Source organism: Suricata suricatta, chromosome 1, assembly GCF_006229205.1.
Source record: "Suricata suricatta isolate VVHF042 chromosome 1, meerkat_22Aug2017_6uvM2_HiC, whole genome shotgun sequence".
Taxonomy (NCBI): Eukaryota; Metazoa; Chordata; class Mammalia; order Carnivora; family Herpestidae; genus Suricata; species Suricata suricatta.
Window position 1 is genome coordinate 155,073,370 of NC_043700.1, and position 21,267 is coordinate 155,094,636.

At 37.9% G+C, this 21,267-nt stretch overlaps 1 protein-coding gene across 7 annotated transcripts in view; it reads left to right on the forward strand.

The window, feature by feature from the left end:
* FRYL (FRY like transcription coactivator) overlaps nucleotides 1-21,267 on the forward strand; it is a 261,750-nt gene that overhangs the window by 89,602 nt on the left and 150,881 nt on the right. Inside the window, exon 4 of one of the 7 annotated variants that reach the window (XM_029946008.1) lies at nucleotides 14,001-14,064. The exons of 5 other annotated variants lie outside the window; for them this stretch is intronic. The gene's annotated coding sequence lies outside the window, so the exon portion shown is untranslated. Of the gene's footprint in view, nucleotides 1-13,469; nucleotides 14,065-21,267 lie in introns of those variants that run through there. One more of the 7 variants, XM_029946015.1, reaches the window with a different exon arrangement.

Below are 21,267 nucleotides of genomic sequence, written 5' to 3' on the forward strand. Positions count from 1 at the left end.
AATGACTGAGCCACCTAGGCGTCCCTGTTTTAAAAATTTTATTCATTTAAAATCCAATATAGTTACCATACAGCATTAAGTTAGTTTCAGGTGTATAATATAGCGATTCAGTAATTTCACATGTCACCCAGTTCTTCTCATGACAAGTGCACACCTTAATCTTCATCACCTATTATACCCACCCCCTACTCTGTTTCCTTCTTTTTTTTTTTTTAATGTTTTTTATTTATTTTTGAGAGACAGAGAGAGACAGTGCCAGCAGGGGAGGGTCAGAGAGAGAGGGAGACACAGAATCTGAAGCAGGCTCCAGGCTCTGAGCTGGCAGCACAGAGCCTGACGCGGGGCTCAAACCTACAAACGGTGAGATCATGACCTGAGCCGAATGAGCCATCCAGGTGCCCCTGTTTCCTTCTTTGTATGTCCTGTGTGGTATTCATTACTTGGTAAGCCTGAGAGCATCTTTCCTTCCATACCTAAAGCCTTTCAGTCTCTTTTTTAAGTTCCAGAAAAGATAAGGATTTTTCAGAGGCTGAAATTTGTTGGGATTATTGAAGGCCCTAGGAGTGACAGGATGGTTGGCATTGTATATAGAAAGCCTTGCCAAAGTTCTTCTTCTTCTTTTTTTTTTTATCATACTGTAATTGTTTGGGATACCATTTTAATAATTTCTGAGATACTTAAAAAAAAGTGTTAGTATGCAGTATGCTTATGTTTGTACCCTTTCTACGAATGTTAGTAATTGGAGACTTTTATTTCTTTTGGGATAAATTTCAGTGGATTGTGTGATATTTTCTGTTAAATCCAAACTTTATTATATCTTGAGGAACATTTTGTTCAGACCCTATATCTAAATGGAATATTTTTTGAAGGATATATTGAGAATTTTTCCTGGTACACATTCCTTTGGTGTGATAGAATGTACCTCTGCCATCCTTCTACATAGAAATGTTAAAGCAAGTAACGAATTCCATGAATCCGGAAAGTGCCAGTGAAAAGAACATAGAATTATATGGAAATTGATGAAAAGGAAGAGGGAAACTTAACTTTCTAACTCCTTGAGGGCAAGAGAACTGCTTAGCCATCTTTTGTATGCAGTGCTTTGTATTATCTGGCCCAGGCCAAGAAGGTCCTAGCAAAAAGGTTGGTAATATTGAACGTATGAAATTCTTAAAAATATTCTAAATCTTGGGCTCCTAGATGGCTTAGTCGGTTAAGTGTGCGGCTCGTGATTTTGGCTCAGGTCATGATCTCACAATTCGGGAGATTGAGCCCCAAGTCAAGCTCTGCTCTGACAGCATGGAGTCTGCTCAGAATTTTCTCTCCCCCTCATTCTCTGCCTATCTCTTGCTGGAGATCTCTTTCTCTCTCAAAATAAATAAACATTAAAGGGGCACTTGGGTGGTTCAGTCAGTTAAGTGTCTGACTTCGGTTCAGGTCATGATCTCGCAGTTCTGGGTGCAAGCCCTGCGTCGGGCTCTGTGCTGACAGTTCTGAGCCTGGAGCCTGCTTTGGATTCTGTGTCTCCCACCCTCTCATTCCCTTCCCTGCTCACTAGTGTGCTCTCTCTCTCCCTCTTTTAAAACTAAACATTAAAACATTTTTAAAATTCTAAATTTTAGCATTTTAAAAATTGATTTATTTGTATTTTTTAAATCTTACCTTTTTGAAAAAATTTATTTATTTTGAGAGGGCACAAGCAGGCAAGGAGTGGAGAGAGAGAGAGGGAGAGAGGGAGAGAGAACCCTAATCAGGCTCCTTGCTGTCAGCCTAGAGCCTGTCATGGGGCTATGTCTCATGAACCATGAGATCAGGACCTTAGCCAAAATCAAGAGTCTGACATTTAACCAGTGAAGCCACCGAGGCACCCCTGAAATCTTATCATTTTAAAAGCATTTTTTCATAAATTATAATCTAAAAAGTTGGAGAGAAGTATAGTTAAAGGAAATTATCCAAAATGGATTTGTCTGTTTTGCCAAGGATATGCCATTGAGAAATGATTTCTCTGGCTATCTTTCTATGCTGAGGATACCAAAAAATATGTATGTATGATACAACCTGGAGAATTCTACATTTATAGAAAGAATAAAATAGAGGACTCACATGTATTCTTAAAATGTTTCTTTATATTTGAGGGGGGGAGAGCAAAGAGAGAGGAGGTCAGAGGATCTGAGGCAGGCTCTGTGCTGACTGCAGGGAGCTTGATGCAGGGCTCAGGGCTCACATTCCAGAACCGTGAGATCATGACCTGAGCTGGAGTCTGACACTTACCCAGCTGAGCCACTTAGCTGTCCTGAGGACTATTATTTTGACTGGTCTGTGGCAAGCTTGTGATAAGCTCTAGGCTATATATTTCTGTGATTAATTGATAGGTTAAAATAGAGGACTCACTTGAAGAATGAGAGGAGTATTATTTGTGTAGTATAAAAATATGAGCAGTAATTAAGAGAGTGAGGAAATGTTCAGAGTATAGTAGGTCTCTGCTACCCTGGTCTTCTAAAAGGATTGTTGGGTACATATATAGTGACCGGTGGACATATAGTTCTCCTGATTAATACTTGAGTGATTTGGGTGATAAAAGTTTGAGAAGGGTTAGAAAGAACATACTTATTTCATTAAACTTTGTTAGATTTGTGATTACTATTTGTAGTAATAGTACTACTTATTGTATTATTTGCATTTCAGAATAAAGTTCAGAGCCCTGGCTCTGCCCTGTTGAATTATATCCCAATATAAATAGAAAGTGCCATTTTCACTCACCCTTTGTCTCTGCGGAAATCCTGGTATAAAGTGGGACTTCCAAAATAAGCCCTGGAATGAATTTTACTCCAGAGGAACTATTGATTTGCTTTGGCTGTATATACATAGTAAGCGACTGATTAGATATAATAGAAGCTTTAGGTTCTGATCTATTCTTTCATATCCATATGGGCAAAACTTAAGCAGAAAAATATGCATCTTTTAAGGTTGTGAGAAAATCATCTATTATTTAACCTTTATCTCCACTCTCAAAAAAGCTTTCATATTCTTGTATTCTTATAACAGTTAATTTAGCTTTGTTTTAAATGTTTACTAGGAATGAACCTCGACTACTTTGGTGGAACATTATAGCCAAATAGTATTAAGTAGTTTTTAAGATTTGTGTGAGGCTAGTAGGCTTACTTCAATAGAGGTAGAAAAAAAATAAGGCAGAATATTTGAATATATGCTTCCTAACTTGTCTGCTTGCAGACATGGTTCAGTTGTTTGTTTTTTTGTAAGCATTTATTAGTTTTGAGTGAGAGAGAGTGAGCAGGGGAGGGGCAGAGAGAGAGAGGAAGATCGAGCATTCCAATCAGGCCCCACAGCTGTCAGCATAGAGCCTAATGTGGGGCTTGAACGCATGAAACTGTGAGATCATGACCTGAGACAAAACCAAGAATCAGATGCCTAACTGAGCCCCCCAGGTGCCCCAACATGGTTCGCTTCTGAGTCTGAACATTGAATGGTATAGTTTGCTCAGGTCTAGATCGGTTTATTCCCTCAATCTGTTAACGGCTGTTTGATGAAAAGGGCATTGTATTGTCAGATCACTTTGGGGAGTGCTTTAATTAAAAAAGAAAAACTGATCTGTGTACAACTCAGAACCCTTTGGTTGTTGATATACATTGTTAATGTACAAGAATGGAATGTAGGAGGTAGGGGTTTTGGACTGTGGAATGCCTGTGTTCATGCACTACTGAGGCGTTTGTTTCATTTGACCAGGGGAAACCCTGCTTTTAACTGATCCTGAGATGTCTCTGATCAAAAAGACGTATTCAGTGTATTTTGGTATGGGAGGGGTAGGTGGGGGTCTGTGTGATTAGGCTTTGTAGCGTGGTTTGAATTAGGTTTGGGGTCTGTTCAGAACGAGGAGTAGCTGCACTCATTCCATGTTTCTTGAGCCACCCTGAAGAAGTACAACCTTCCACTGAAACTCCTGGCAATACTATTACCACTCAGTATGCCTCAATGGGTAGGATTATCTTTTCCCCTTAGTGTATGGAGTTACATGTGTTCTTTTAGCTTTTAATACAGGGCCGAGCCATTTGGCTGTGAATAAATCTATTCAGTTATGACTTTGATCAGAATTTTCATCTTCCTTGTGGTATTTTAAAGGATACAATAGCGTAAGTGGGTCAATTCAAATGTATTGCCACATATGGAAAAACACATGCTCCATTGACCTTCAAAGTCACAGTAAACTAATTATGAGGTCAGGACACTTTTCTTCTGACAGTCACATATTATTTGGTTTGATTATGAAACTTTCCTACTGTTTTGAGGAGCAGTTAGGCTTGTAGCAATGTCCGTTTCCAGTTTTAGAAGTTTCTAGGGAATAACGCTTTTAAAATGTGCATTTTATTTAACCAGAAGCTTTCTCGCCGTTCATGGGTATTCTAACTGTAAGATTTTCTAGGGGAATTATGTGCTATAGTAAGAATAGAAGGCCTTTATGTTTTGAAATAAGCCCATCATTATAATAGAGGTGCCTCTTTTGAGTTAAGTTGCATGCTGCAGAGGAAACTTTGTCCTGAGCTGAGCATTTTTAGAGGGCCGATGGGGGCTCAGCCCCAGTGTTCATGACATCATCTTTTCATCCCCTTAGCCAGCGTTCTCTCCAGCGGGTTAAGTGAGGCAGGGGACTCTGTATCCTCATAAGCGTGCCGCGAAAGGCCCTTCTTACTGCCTGGAAGTGTAGAAGGGTGGAGAGAATTTACTACTAAAATCACCTAGAGAAAGCTGCTCCTGGGGTGGAATAAATACCACCGATATTTCTGGGGGCAGGGTGGGGGTCAGCTATTACAGGAAGACTTAAAGATCTTATGCGAAACCTGAATTTATTTTCATTTCTAAGGGTCCCTAGTGAGAAAAGTTAGCACCCAAGGGCAGAGCTCTACCCTTGTCTGTTTACTAGCAGTAGTGGCTGCACTGAGGGCTACACTGAGGGCTGCCGGAGAACCAGCTCATCGAAACTGATCACAAGAACATAAGCAGAGGAGGTAATTGCGACCACGTGTATGCCTACCTACAGAAAGGTGATGATGTCCTTCAGGGCACTCATAATAAACTCGTAAGCTTTTATTCAACTGGAGAGTTCATCTGCATTCAGCAGTGTTTCCACTATAGTTGTGCGTCACTGCGAGACTGCATGGTAATGAAGCCAAGGCACTGTGGGCCAAAACTCGCTGCCTGCGAGAGGGGAAGGGACAGCGGCTTGGAGAGACAGATCAACAAATCTGTTACTGCTGCTGCTGCTGCTGCTGCTGTAGCCAGTTGAGACACAATGTTGAGCCTACAGGATTCTGTGTTTTTTGAAATTAGCATAAAGTCCTTGTTAAAGTCCTGGAGCAGCAGCTGTAAGTATATATATTCCCACAGGGGAGAAATGCTGATGGATGATCCTTGCCATTCTTTGCATGCTAATTCTTTAGACCAGTCCAAATAGAATAAAAGCTGTTGAAAATAACACGAGGAATATTTTCTTGGGTGGTAATGAGTGAGACAGAGCTAGATGTGTGCACACTGGGCAGTTGTTAAGTAGTCGTTGACTGAAATTTACCAGCGTTGGTTTTCTTGTGAATTTGTATCATTCTGGCAAAGTTTCTCGCAGTTGGTCAAATAGAGGGGGGGAAGAAAATGAAAAATAGACTCTGATCTCTGCAGGGTTATTGGATACCAGTATTATTCCACAGTTCTGTTAGTACAAAATGTTTGTTTGAAGCAACATCAGCTAGATGAAGGCGTCAGACCATTTAATAGAGGGATCAGAACTTTCCCCTTTTCTTATGATTAAAGTTGTAATGAGTAATTTTCTTATATACAGTGAATTTTCTGATAAAGAACATTCGAAGTTCCGGTAGGTCAGTAAAACTAGTGTCACTGAGTTATTGCTTTGTCCATAACTCCCTAATGCGTGGTTTTGGCAGAGATACTGATTTTGTTCAGTATCTCCAGTGTTTTCCAGTGATACTTTTCTCTGAAGATCTGAGAGTACTTATAGAAATGATTTATTACCATAGTCTGGTTTTTTTTTTTTTTTTACAAAATTATCTTCATAATATGATACCCAACTAATGAATTAATCAAGCAAAGATTCTGTTATAAGGTCTGTTTTACCCGAAGAAACAGTGTGACTTTTCCAAGGTCATACAGTGGCAAGGAACTGGAATTAGAATCCAGTTGTTCTTACTCCCAACTGTGCCGCCAGTGCCTGAGCAAACTAATGAATTAAATATGAAAGACTAAATTTAAGTTTTTCCACTTACCTCTTTACCAAAATATTTATTTAGTGTAGTTTTTTTTATTTAGTGTAGTTTTGTTTTGTAAGTAAATAATATAAAGGGCCAAATATTGATCTAGGGGAGAGAGAAAACCTCTTAAGGTAAAGCCTTCTAGAATTCAATTTGAGGAGATTTGTATTTTGCCAAATATACTGCATTTACAATCTCCATATTTCTTTTATTTCTGATCTGTAAGTAATTCTTCCATATGGAGATATTGTTGTGCCAGATGGCAGAAAGTTATCTTAGTTCTAGGCAAGTTTCTAAGTGAATTAAAATATTGGGAGGATTATAATTGAAAGATAATTGCTAATTTAAATTAAATACTTGACTATTTGAAAGGGTAATACAGAGTGCATTTTTACTAAAATAGACTATGGTTTCTATTATTTCTTTCCCCCCTCATTTCTCCTTCCCCCATTTTTACCGTGTACTTTTAAAAAATAGTGAGTTTTATAGTGAGAATGGAGCTATAAGTAATTGGTTCTTCTGTAGAAACCATGCATTAGATTATATTACAGCAGCTTTTGTAAAAACTTAGTTTGCTTAGATACTTGCAAATTATGTGGTTATTTTGTTTTGTGACCATTTAAACATTTCTACATGTCTTTGCCTGAACCCTGTAACCAGCCACAGCCAAATCTCATGTAATCACATTCCCTTAATCCAAAAGTGAACCAAAAACAGATGTTTGTAAAGCCTTTGTCGTTGGCCCTTCAGTAGGATAATGATTCAGTTTGTAGGCATTGCCCTTGGACGTTCAGGGCACATAGCTCTTGGAGGTGTTTTTACAGTTGTAAAGCAATAGATTAATATTGAGAAGACAAACCTCCCTGTTCAATAAGGCCCTAACCAGGTCTGTTCTAACCCTGGAAAGTGGGAGAATGTGTTTCTTTTGCCAGTATCTGTGGATGACTTCTTAAAAATCTTCCCTTAGCCCTATCATAGTTAAAAAAGCAGAGAGAGAAGATTCAAGTATTTCTAAAACCCTAGAAAAGGACAGGAGTTATCTGTTTCTTCCTAGGATTGTTTCCAGAATCCAGCTCTTGAATCAGCAGCCTTGATGGAGTGTATACTGTACTGTCACCAATAGATGTGGTCTTTGCTCATAAGGGGCTTCTCGTTGCTCAGTAAACATGCATGTAAGGTTAACAGGAAGGAAGTTAAATGAGCACTGTTGCGTATGCATTATGACTGACCACATGACTGTTCCATGTGAAAAGAATGGGGAGTAGAGACCAAGGGAATCCTGTTGAACCACTGGGGACAGAGAAGACGTAGAGGGAAAGAGACTGGGTTTAGTTTTGAATGATGGGATGGTCCCTAGCATGGGAGGCAGTCCTGCCATCCAGAGTCTCCCCGAGCCAGGAAGCAGGTGTGGGTCAACAGCCCTCTCTTACGCCTACACCACCTACTTCCCACCCCTCTCAGCCACTTATCAAGACGTGACATCCTACCTTCTATGGTTCCCTTAGTCTCTCCTGCCTTCTGTTGCCATAGCTTCCTGTTAGCCTCTTACATATCACTGCCAAGGGCTCCTTCTAGAAACCCACTCTTAAACTCTCTCCCTTCCATCATAGTCTTTCTCTCCCCTATGGGATGAAACCATTTGTCATCCAGCCCCTGTTCATTTTGTGTCTCCTCTCTTGCTGTGCTCGCCCAGCTCCTGGAGCGTGCTGGGTCTTCGTGTTTCCGCTACCTTTGTCCGGGATGCACAACCTCTTTGTCCCCTCAGCCCTTAATGTCCGCTTCCCAACTAATTCTTCTTCACCTTTGAGGACCCATCCTTTCTTGAGTTCACCAGATACTTCATGCTTCATCTGTTCCGCTCTTGGCCTTAAATGTCTTGGTGTTGGTATGCATATCCCCTCCTTCATCTCTGCCAAGCTTTATGTTGGAATGGATTAATGATAGGAAAAATGGTAGAAGGATAAGTAATATGGCCCCTCTTACACTTGTGTTTATTATTATACTAGTGATGTCTATTAAGGGGATAGTTCCTGAAGCAGGAATTTATAAATTGATATCTTAGCGATTTCAAAAAACTTTTAGCATTTCACTAAATTCCATTTAATGAATTTTCCGGGAAGAACAGAGAAAGATCTGATTAGGAAGAACAGAGAAAGATCTGATTTATTAGTAGTCTTTGTGTTAAAAAAAAAAAGTAATTTTTCCATTAAATAAATTATGTATTTCACATGTTGCCCCTACTCTCCTTGAAGAAAAAAGAAAAATGTTTGTCATGGAACATAACTTCATAACAGTGCATGCTATAATTTCTTATCATTAAATAATAATGTTTCATGTTTATAAGATGCACTCCCGTGATTCGTATTACTGTTCAATGCTATGTTTTATATTAATCGCCAGAGGCCCTCTGGTTTCGAAGCCTGCTTAGCTAGCAGAATGCTGGTGCAGTGCTGCTGAAGTTTGATTATAGTTGAGCTTATTTCTTTCAGTAACAACAATGAAGTGACATTCATATGGCCTAAATTCAGGATTTTGTCTTTGTGCCAACAGTTTTAGGCCTTACTTCTTTTAAAAACTGAATCAGGAACATTCTGTTAAACCAGCTGTGTAGTGAGGATGTTATCATTAAAAGATTGGCTTGGTTCCTTGCAATTGATAAGACAATGCAGGATTCAGCACTGAGACGATCCAGTTATGTGTTGGCAATGGTAAGGTCACAGGTGCATTTATTATCAATAGAATACCTCTTGTGAGCAGATTTATAGAATTTATGCATACATAATTTTATGACAGCTAGTGTTTCAAAAAATTCATTTGTCATGACAGGCATAAAAGAGATAAATTGACTTATTTTAACTGTGGTTTTTGTAAATTAAAATATGAATGAGATATGGTACGTTAAGAAACTAAATTTGCATAAACTACTTGGGTTTTTGCACAATGAGCAAAGTTCATTGAGTTTTTAATGCTCAATGATGTTTTTCCTGGATTGCAAAAATAGTAAGTGTCAACCCCCAAAAGCACAAGCATGCATTTGTCTACATTTCAGTTAAAATTTGCATGTCACTTGATTAAAATACTACTTACCATGCACTGAGGTCATTATAGGCCTGTTATTGTGGTAAGTATGTATTTGTGTGTGTGTGTGTACATACAGTCCAAATTATGTGGAGATACATTTGTTAAATCTCATGTAACCATCTTGAAAATTTGGGGGCAGACTATTATTGCCGTTTTAAAAATAATAGGTTTATGATACAATGTAACGTATATACAATTCACTTACCATAAAGTCATCCTATTAAAAATGTGTATAACTTAGTTGTTTTTTATTCACCAAGCTGTACAACCATTACCACTCTCTAATTGTGGAACATTTTCATCATCCTCAAAAGAAACCTCATACTTATTAATTTCCTGTCTGTCTCTACAGATTTGCCTATTCTGGATATTTCATGTAACTGGAATTCCAATAGGGCTCTTTTGTGACTATCTGCTTTCACTTACCATATTTCCAAGATTCATCTACTTGTAGCATGTATCAGTATTTCACTACTTTTTATGACTGAATAGTATTCTGTTGTAGGAACATACCACATTTTGTTTACTCATCAGTTAATAAGTTTTTGTTTTTTTAATAGAAGAGTAAATTGGGGTTCAGATAAGTTAAAGAGCGGTAAGAACCCCCCAATACACACCCAACCTTTCCTCCCAGTTTTATTGAGATATAATTGATGTATCACATTGTATAAGTTGAAGGTATATATAATGATTTAATATATATGCATAGATAGATAGATAGATAGATGGATGTTGCAGAACATTTACCACAGTAAGATTAATGAACATCCATCACCTCACATGGAATTTTTTCCCCCTGCAGTGAAAACTTTTAAGACTTACTCTCTTGGTAACTTTCAAAAATACAACACAGTAGGGTGCCTGGGTGGCTCAGTCGGTAGTGTCCAACTCTAGATTTCAGCTTAGGTCATGATCTCACAGTTCATGAGTTTGAGCCCTGCATCAGGCTCTGCACTGATCATGTGGAGCCTGCTTGGGATTCTCTCCCCACACCTTTACCTCTCCCCAGCACTCATTCTCTCCCTCCTTCCCTCTCTTTCTCTCTCTCTCTCAAAGTAAATAAACTTAAAAAAAATACAACACAATATTATTAATCCAGTATTTTCAACAGAGTGTAGTTATCATTGTACATTACACACCAAATTCTTTAAATTCCTTTAATTTTTCATGTTTCAGTTTAAAGTCTTCCCTGTTCTCTAGTGGTACTTCAGCAAAATCTGAAGGAAGACAGAATTAGCCGTGTGGAGCAAGGGAGGGTGGGCAGAAGGGATATCTGTGCTGGGCAGTGGAGGAAATATGGCCAATTTGGCCAGAGCAGAGAAGCCTGGGAATGAGCTGGAAAGGTAGGCAGGGGCCAGATCACATGGAATCTCGAAGGCTTTGTTACGAATTTTGGTCTTAATCCTAAAACGAATGGAGAACCACTGATGGACTTTGTGACAGTGGTTAGGGTGATTTGATCATACATATGTTTTTCATGGAATAGGGGCGGTAGGGGTGAGAGAAGGAGGGACCATGTATGTAGGGGAATGGGTTCGGATGCCACTGCAGTAGACCAGACATGAGATGAAGGTTGAACAAATGAGGAAAACTCATTTCTTTTTTTTTCTTTTAGCAAATATGTCTATAATGTCTATGATAGTAGGTACTCTCCTGAGTGCTTCACAAAATATTTACTCATTTAATCATGGATATAAAAATATTTAAGAGGTGGGAACAATAGATATGGGAGGTGAAGGAGATTTTTAACTTGGTTTCTATAAGTGAATATGGTAAGGTAATTTATGTTTTCAATTGACATTAATTTCAGAGATGTATCCATTGAGAATTAATATTGATCACAGTAGAAAAGAATCACCTATTGCTGATTGCCAAAATATTTTCTCATCCCTCAGAGAAATTTGTCTGCTTTAGGAAATGAAGCTTAGACAAGGAAGCCAGCTCATTGTGCTAAGCGAACAGCGTGAACTCTGTGATGGTCCCTGAATTTAGAGTCCTGAGCTGTAGACATCATTGAATTTAGGAATCATGCTCCTGCTTTATCCATTCAGAATGATATATATATTCTAACTCTTTAAGCCAGGTCTACTGCATTTGACAGAGAATCTTTATTTTCAAGACTGAACATTTTGTTTTGTGACAAGTACAGCTGATTCTCCAACTCATTAAGTATTTGGTTTCATGGTTTGGAAATTTTATGTTGGTAAATATTAGAATGATGACACATGGTTTAATAACGAGATAGAACATTCAAAATCAGGAAAATCTAAACAGATGGTCCTAGTATTCATAGGCATCTAAGAGTATTCAAAAAGGACAGTGTTGATATCTCTGGTAATTCTCAGACCTGCTGTTTCATAAACCCGGATGTCCTAACCTTCCCCTGTGTGTACCTTCTGTTCTAGTTGTGTCTAAACTCCATTCTGTAATCAGACCCTGGCTCCTAGCCTGTGCGAAGACGGTGAGTTTTAGAGAGCCCTTGCTCACTAGTGCACACAACTCAGCATCAGCCCCTTCCCGACGTCCTTGAGTTCTAGTGTCCAGGCTGTGGCCCCTTCTTGTGTCAAAGAAATGGAGACCAAAGCCTCCACCTTTACTGATGGGCATTTCTTCCTTGCTGAGCCTTGCTTTGTCAAACTCTCTGGCAGCTCTCTTGCCTTCAAATCTGGGACTTTGCTTTGCTCCTCAAGAGAATGAAGTTCTCATCCAAAAACAAAACATAAGGACTTGAAGAGAATCAGTTTCTGCTGATGTACCTTTTTAATGATGAGCTCTACCTCCCTTAGTGTATGTCCTTGTATTTCCTGTTCTTAGACTTTGCATAATATATGTTTGCTAACATAACATCTGTTGTTCTTCCACTGTTTTTATTGTTGTTTTGTTTGTTTTTGGTTGTTATTCTATTGATCTCTGTGGTGCTTTTTACCTATTATACTCTGCCTCCATTACTAGATTTCTTATTACCTCCAACATTATTGATATCCAGCCATTACTCATCCTTATGGCTATAGTGATATTTATAGCCAGAGTCCATTGCTCTCTCTACTAATTGCTAAATATTTTAAATATGACACGTGATAGGTATCTGGCCTACTATGGTGGGTGAGCCCCAAATCATTGGGTTCTGGCTTGTTCCAATACTGGCCATACTCTTTTAGGCTTCTTTTCTGGAAGTAACCATGTGTGCGATCTCACTATTATGTTGATAAGACACAGTTTGCTAGCCTTTTGTAGGATGGGATGGGTTATGTTCTCTTTTTTGAAAAAAATTCTTTTTTAATATTTATTTATTTTTGAGAGAGACAGAGTGCGAGTGGGGGGAGTTGGAGAGAGGGGGCCACACAGAATCTGAAGCAGGCTCCAGGCTCTGAGCTGTCAGCACAGAGCCAAGGCGGGACTCGAACTCATGAACTGTGAGATCCTGAGCTGAGCCGAAGTCGGATGCTTAACCGACTGAGCCACCCAGGCGCCTGACTATGTTCTCTTGATTATTCCTCCTCCTAATCTGTTAATGCATGATGTCACAGGACACTGCCTAAGATGAATTTATTACAATTTTATTTTGAGTCTACTAGTTGGCTTAAGCATGCTGTTTCCCAATTTAAAACATTTGCTAAAATGAGAAAAGTTTTAAGGGTTTTTAGAATAAGAGAATTAAGGCTATGTCTGTTTGGGGAAAACTGTAGAAGACAAATTCCAAACCATGAGACCTATTTCTATTATAAGATAATGAACTGGAAATGTGATGGTGGTTCATAGTAAGAAATCATATGGATGGTTTTAGAAACAATACATATATTTATTGACATGTGATCCAGGAAGTAGTGAAAATATAAAAATGAAGGATGAATATCCATTAATATAATAGTATAAATAATAACAAATACAAATTTACATTAGGTGCATTAAATGGATTTTTTTGTTGTTTAAAATACTCCTCACTGATGTTTAGGCAGCTTTACTCATACTTGCCCAACCTTGGGAGCAACAGAGATGTCCTTCGGTAGGGGAGTGGATAAATAAACTGTGGTGCATCCAGACAATGGGATCGTATTAAGTGCTAAAATAAAATGAGCTGTCAAAGCATGAAGAGAGTTGCAGGAAATTTAGTGTATTACTACTCAATGAAAGAAGCCGGTCTGAAAAGGCTACATACTGTAGAATTGCAACTACAGGGCATTCTGGAAAAGATAAAACTATGGACACAATAAGAAAAGTGGCCGCCAGGGATTGGGAGGAGGGACAGAAGGATAGGTAGAGCTCAGAGGGATTGGCAGGCAGTGAAACGGCTCAGTAGTATACGTTGTTGAGGATGCATTTGTTCAGACCCACAGAGTATAAGACATCAAGAGTGAACTGTAAGGTAAATGATGGACTTTGGATGATAATGACATGACAGGAAAGGTTCATCAGCTATAACAAATACACCATGCTGGTAGGAGCCATTGATCATGGGAGAGGCTGTGCATGTGGGGGAGCAGAAGGTACATGGGAAATCTCCATTCCTTCTCTCTGAACCTTGCTCTGAACCTAAAACTGCTCTTAAGGCCAAAAAAAAAAAAAAAAAAAAGTCTGAAAAAAAAAAGGAAAAACTTAAAAGCTTCACATAAAAGTTTGGAGCCATATGTGAATGAGTCATTCTTATTGTAGGGAGACTGTGGAAGAAAAGAAAATGATGATTCCAATAAAGTTGACCTTACTGACACTTTTGAAGGTAAGGTTAGTGGTGTGTGTTTATGCAGAGTACAGAGGTGTGCATTTCCGAGCTTTGATGTGGAGGGCCTAGTATGGTTTGGATAGAAAGAAGTCACTTTGGCTGAAGTTGTTACTTCATCTGCTAAGAAGCAGAAATAACTGTGAGGGAAGACTTTTCAGGAGTCTACATAGAGTATCATGAGATCAAGCTTACCCATGCAGGAAAAGGAAGTGGGGGGGGATTCCTTTCAGTAAGGTGGGGGTTGGTGACTAGACTGGTTATAGGATGTGAGGTGTGGTGGGAAATGATGATGGTCCTCACATTCTCATCACTGGAACCTCACCCTTTGAAATCACAGATAATGAAAGGCAGAGGATTGATAGGACTCTGGGGTGTGTGGTGTGGGGCACGAGTCAGTGAGTAAAGTGGCTGGAAGCACGAGAGAAAAATCAGTTCAAGATTTCTAGTATGAATGGGGAGAACCACATATGACTTTTTAGAATTAGGTTTTTGAATTGTTTTATTGATCCTTTGCTTTGCTTCCTAGAGCTTTGCCCCTGACATGCATTTATTTAACAAGCTCCAAATTGCTTGATGGATGTTATTTGTGGTTATTATATAAACAGGTTTCCTTATTTATGGTATTTTGGAAACTTTTTATTGATCAAATTAGTTTTAAGCAAAATTACTGTACAGAACCAACTGTTCCACTTTAGAAGAATCATGTAAGGTAATGATTCTCAACCTTGGCTGCATGTAAGAGTCATATTAGAAAACATACAGATGCCTGGGCCTCACTCCAAAGATTTTGATTGTGATTTAAGGAATTGCCAGAGAAGGCCAGCAAAGACCGGGATCAGGTCAGAAAACTTGGCTTTGCCATAATGCTGAGAGTGGGTATGAAATCTTTTTCAGGAGGTGGAATCGTAATAAGCAGCCTGACAGAGACAAGTTTTTATGTTTGCCAATTTACTAATTTACAATGAGAGATGTGCCAAGTGAGTGTTAAGGCTAGAGCTGGTGGCCCATTTTTTCCTCTCCTTGGGGGTAGGTCATATAAAACTAAGTTATATTCAGAAAGTTGCATGAAAAGCTTGTAGATCAGAGAAATTAATCTCTGTAGTGCTGTGCTCTATAGGCCAGAACACTCATCTTTTTGTTCAGCATACCAGACTGTTCTTAAGTGGATGCCACGTTTCCATCAGCAATAGGTTAAGTGTTTAGTTTCCCTGTACCTTGCCAATGATAGATCTAATTACTCATTCTGATATCTGCCAGTCTGATGTGTACAATGAAAGCTTATTGCTACTTTAATTAGCATTTTTTGGATACTACAGAGTTTGAATACCTTTTTATATGTTGTCTTTTTAGGTTTGTTCTTACATGGATTGCCGAATTATATATATTTTTGCCAATTTTTCTCTATCGTGTTGATTTTTTCTTGTTAATTTCTAAGAGCTCTTTTTGAATATTTTATGTTAGCTGTCATCTATGTCATATTTTTTTCCACCTTTGCCCTGTCTTGTTTGTGGTATTGTTTGCCTAATAAATATCTTAAATTTTTATATGGTTGGATGCATTCATCCTTATAGAATAATTTTGAGGTTTCTATCTTAGCCAACAGTCTCCTCTTCCCTGGATTCTATATGTGGACTCCTACAAATTTTTTTCTTAAAAATTTTTTAAAACTTAAAATTAATTTTCAACATCCTGTTCATCTGGACTTTGGTTTTTGAATATAATGGTTTTTTTTTTAGTTGAATAGTCAATGTGATATTCAAAGATTATTACTAAATAAATTATCCCCTTTCCTGTTTTTGCCCATGTTTAATTCTTATACTGGGATTTTTGGGAGGCTGTCTAATCTTTTACATTAATCCAATTTATCTTTACTTTTGTTTACTGACTACTATTATGTTTTAAGTAGTCATTTTATATTTTAATATAATGTTTCATATATAGTTATAATGGGTTCTAAGTATAGTCATGTTGTCTTCTGATTTAGAAAGTATTCTTTATATTTTTAAAAATGATTGTTTTAAACTTTTGGGGTTATTTATTCCTACTTATGTATACTCTAAGATGGTTTTATCCAGTACAACTTTTTAAAAATTGTATGGAAATCTTAATTGGGGGGGGTGCCTGGGTGGCTCAGTCGGTTAAGCATCCGACTTTGGCTCAGGTCAGATCTCACATTCGTGGGTTCGAGCCCCACGTCAGGCTCTGTGCTGACAGCTAGCGGAGCCTGCTTCCAGTTCTGTGTCTCCTTCTCTCTCTGCCCCGCCCTCTCTCATGCTTTCTCTCTCTCTCTCTCTGTGTAAAAAATAAATAAAACATTAAAAAAATTAAAAAAAAAGAAATCTTAATTGGAATTGTCATAATAATTTTGTGAGAATTAACCCTTATAATAACAAGTGCTCTTATTCACAAATATGTCATTCCATTGGTTCATATCTTTTATGTCCTTTATGAGATTTTTGTAGAGGTTCCTGATTGGCTCTCAGTCAGTAGAGGATGAGACTCTTGATCTTGAGGTTGTGAGTTCAAGCCTCACATTGGGTGTAGAGATTACTAAAAATAAATAAATAAATAAATAAAGGTCTTGTAGTTTCCTCTATGTAAATCCTTATTAAATTTATCACAACATATTTTATACTTGTGATAAAATAGAATAGAATTCTAGGTGATTATTGCTTTAACATAGAAAGCTTTGTTTCTTTTTCAGTATTTATAGCAATGATTTAATTTTTGCATCTTATATTATCCCTTAACCTCCTAGTGTTGAATAATAAGGCAAGAGGTTGCATCTTTGCTTAGTATCTGTTTTTAATTGAAATAGAGCGGGTGTGTTGAAACCTATAATAATGTTTGCTGCTCATGTTTGGTAAATATTTTCATTTCTTTATCTCTGGCTGCTGGATATCTGTCGTGTGCAGTTAGAGCTCTTTGTCTGCTAAGGGTGGGCCGTACAGCTATAGTGTTTTATTTGATTTTAATTTTTTTCCTAATGTTTTATTTATTTTTTGAGAGAGAGAGAGAGAGAGAGAGAGAGAGAGAGGGGAGAGACAGCATGAGCCAGGGAGGGTCAGAGAGAGGGAGACAGAATCTGAAGCAGGCTCCAGGCTCTGAGCTGTCAGCACAGAGCCCGATGCAGGGCTCAAACCCACCAACTGCGAGATCATGACCTGCACAGAAGTCAGATGCTTAACTGACTGAGCCACCCAGGCGTCCCAGCTGTAGTGTTTGAAAGAGTAATCTCAAGAGCAGTGGAAGGGAAAGCAGTCTCAGCCTCTCCCAGCCTCTGCTAGCTCCAGTTAAAATATTAGGAGGAAGCCTCTTTGGCCCTTGTCTTTTCTCACTAAGTCAGCCTCAAGGGTATGGAGGGCTCAGCCCCCGTATTAGATTCTGCTCAGCTTCCTACATACGTGTCCCGTATCTGGCCAGGGGAGAAAAGTGTGTCATGATAGCTTTTTCCCTGGCAGCCCGTGTTTTTATGGGAGGAGGAGAGGAGAACAAAAATGAAAACAACTTTCTTACTGCTTCTGATACATTCCCATGGTTAAGATCTAATTCAGCCCATTCTTTCTCTAGAGGGAAAGCAAAAGCTTAGGAAGGTTAAATAATATGACCAAGACTATAATGATACTAAGTAGCCAAGTCAAGTTTGGGGCCCTGGTCTTCTGACTCCCGGGTTCATGCACCTTTTAAAAATACCACATAATTTCTAGATTTTTGGAATAGTTTCTGAGCTGAGTTTCTGAAGGTTCAAAGAGTACAAGAAAATAATAACCTCAGGGAGATTCTAGCTGAGTGAATAATGGATTATTTAGAGATAAGTCATTTTTCTTAAGCTTTATAATAAGCTGTATTTCTGTAGTAGACTTGAAGTAAAAAACATTGGAAATGTGCCAAAGATGTCATAGGACTTCTATGTTTAGAAACTGTTTTCAATAGGAATAGTTTAGACTAGGATGAATAAACATTTTAGGAACAGATGTCCAAAGAACAAGCAAAAGTCTTAATTTTTCTATCCATTGAAATTCCACCAGAACCAGAAATGTTGGACCAAATAGTAAGAAACATGATTGTATTCACGCAGAATAGAAACTTAAAGTTTAATTTACAAATAGAATTAGTAAGAATTACATACTATGGTTTTAAAAATTAGTAACTTAAAGAGCAACTAAAAATTCAAATCCAAAAACAAAAAAAGAAAAGAATGATATAGATCTCATTTCTCTTGGGATATGCTAAGGAAGATAAATTAAGAGGGTATGCCCAGGTTCTAGACTAGAAATCTTAATTAAGGTGCCAGTTTTCCCCTATTAACTTACGAAGATACATACAAGCCTGGAGGTGTAAGTGAAAAACAATAGCTGAAAAATTACTGAGGGTGACGAGTAAACAGGAGTATTTGTGCCAACAGATAAGAAAACTTACTAAAAGCTACAGTAATTAGAAGGAGGTACTGATACAAAAACATTTTTTTAATTTGATAATGCTTATGTCCATGATCTTTCTTATGAGACTGTAGTATCACTGTGTCATTAATTGGTTAAATTGGTTATCAAGAAAGGGATAGCAGTATATCACTCCTCAGAAGGACAGGTACCTGGGCTACAAGGTTTAAATGAATAGTCCAGTAGAAATAGGCCTATGAGATTTTTTCAGCCTATGTTCTTGGCCTCATCTACCTCCATTTCTTTTTCTTTTTAAAAGAAATTTCTTCTCTCAGCTTCCCTTCTGTGTGTGTGTGTGTGTGTGTGTGTGTGTGTGTGTGTATAAAACCAGGCACAGCAAAGCATCCAAAGCCAGATTCTTTTTTTTCTCTCCAAAACAAAATTCTTTTTTTATATTTAATAATTTTATAGATCTTTATTGATTTATGTACTATACAATCCACCTATTTAAAATGTACAATTCAATGATTTAGTATAGTCATAGATTTGTACAATTTTTAACGACAATCAGGTTTAGGACTTTTTTATGACTCCAAAAAGAAATCCCACACCCACTAGCAAGCACTTCCCATCTTTTCCAAATACACTCAGTTCTAGGCAAAACCAAATTCTTAATGAGCAGAATAGAAAGCCCAATTTGAGTTTGGATGTAGTTTATGATAGTGAATAAAATCAGTGATAGACTTTCAGTAAAGGAATCTAGAAGAATTGATGAAATATTGGAGAAAAAAATTGTCTTTATTGAATATCACTCCAAATAAACTCCAATTGGATGATACATTTATTTTTTTCAAATGCATATTTATTTATTTTGAGAGAGAGGGAGAGCGAGGATGAACAGAGGAGGAGGAGGGAGAGAATCCCAGTTTGGCTTCATGCGGTCAGCACTGAGCCCAACACAGGGCGCAATCCCACAAACTGTGAGATTATGACCTGAGCAGAAATCAAGAGCTGGACGCTCAACTGACTGAGTGACCCAGACCCCCAAGATGACAGATATCAATGGAATAAATAAAACTAAGGTAAAATATTGGTGGGAATGATCCTATAATCCAGCAATTGTGCTATTAGGTATTTAACCAAAGTATATAAAACTACAGACTCGAAGGAGTACCTACACCCCAATGTTTATAGCAGCATTATCAGCAATAGTCAAACTATGGAGAGAGTCCAAATGTCCCATCGACTGATGAATGGCTAAAGAACATGTGATGTATATACACATACATATACACAATGGAATATTACTCAGCCATCAAAAAGAAATGAAATCTTGCCATTTGCAGCCACATGGCTGAAGCTAGAATGTCTTATGCTAAGTGAAATAAGTCAGTCAGAAAAAGACAAATACCATATGATTTCACGCATATATGAAATTTAAGAAACAAAACAGAGGAGCACATGGGAAGGGAGGGGAAAAGAAAAGAGAGGGAAGCAAACCACAGGAGACTCTTAACAGTAGAGGACAAACTGAAGGCTGATGGAGGGAGGTGGGTGGAGATGGGCTAGATGGGTGGTGGGTATTGAAAAGGGTGCTTGTTGTGATGAGCACTGGGTGTTGTGTGTAGGGATGAATCACTGAATTCCACTCCTGAAAACAATACTGTACTGTATGTTAACTACCTAAAATTTAAAAAAAAACTTTAATAAAAGAGGAAGAAAATATTGATAAATATATATCTAACCAGAGTGGAAAAAGCATTTTCTCATTAGTCCATTTTATGTAAAGGAATTTGAAGATACAACCAAAATATTTGATTTGGGAAATAGTTATGCTGAGCAAGTAGTATGTTAAGAATCTCCATCTTTAAAGGAGAAAAAAAGGAGATGTATGAAAATCTGGTGATTCTGGAGAAAATAAAGCCACTGATCTGAAAGTTCTTAGAAACTCAGAACCTAAATTCATATTTCACTCCCACGTGACAAGTGACTTTAATTAGGAGTCAATTTCCTCATCATAAATTGATTATAACTTGTAGTAGTAGATTTCTGGATCTAGTTCCTGAAATCAGCCATGATGACTGTATTTACACAATGAAATTGGCAAAAATCAGAACACTTTTTTTTTTTTAAGGAGACTTTACCAGCATATCACTTGAAATAAGAATAGGGTTGTTAGAACTGTAGAGAACAAAACTTGTAGTTACCAAAGGGGAGCTGGGGGAGGGGGGGTGAAAGCGGTGAAGGAGATTAAAAGTACTCTTACCATGATTCGTACTGAGTAATGGCTCAACCTGTAAAATCACTATATTGTACACCTGAAACTGACACTTACCGGGATTAAAATACAAAAATTAATTTTGAGGTTATCTAACTTTATAGAAAACTGTGTTTGTGCACTGAAGTCATCAGATGATGCTTTCATGGTGTACCTCTCAATACCGACAGCATGCATATCATTTGTATTTCCTTATTTCCGTTTGGGATACACTTGCTTCCAAATGTGCAGTTTTTCTCTGGATGGTTTGCTGAGAGGTTACACAAACCTGACTGGCCTCACCGAAAGTTGAAATTTGCTATTATTTCCTAATATTGATTTTACTAGCTGTGTTTCTACTTTCAGTCTGCTATGTACCCTGATTTGCTTTTTTGACATTTTATCTTTAATTGACTTATAATCTGTTTCCTTTCCCTGAGCTTGATCCAAGCACATTATTGTTTTAAGCTTTAGCTTGAGCTGTTGTTTATTTTGACTCTTCCCAGGCATTTTTGGTTCTGGCTGATAGGGAGAGAATGGGCTTTTCTTTCTTTCTTTTTGAGT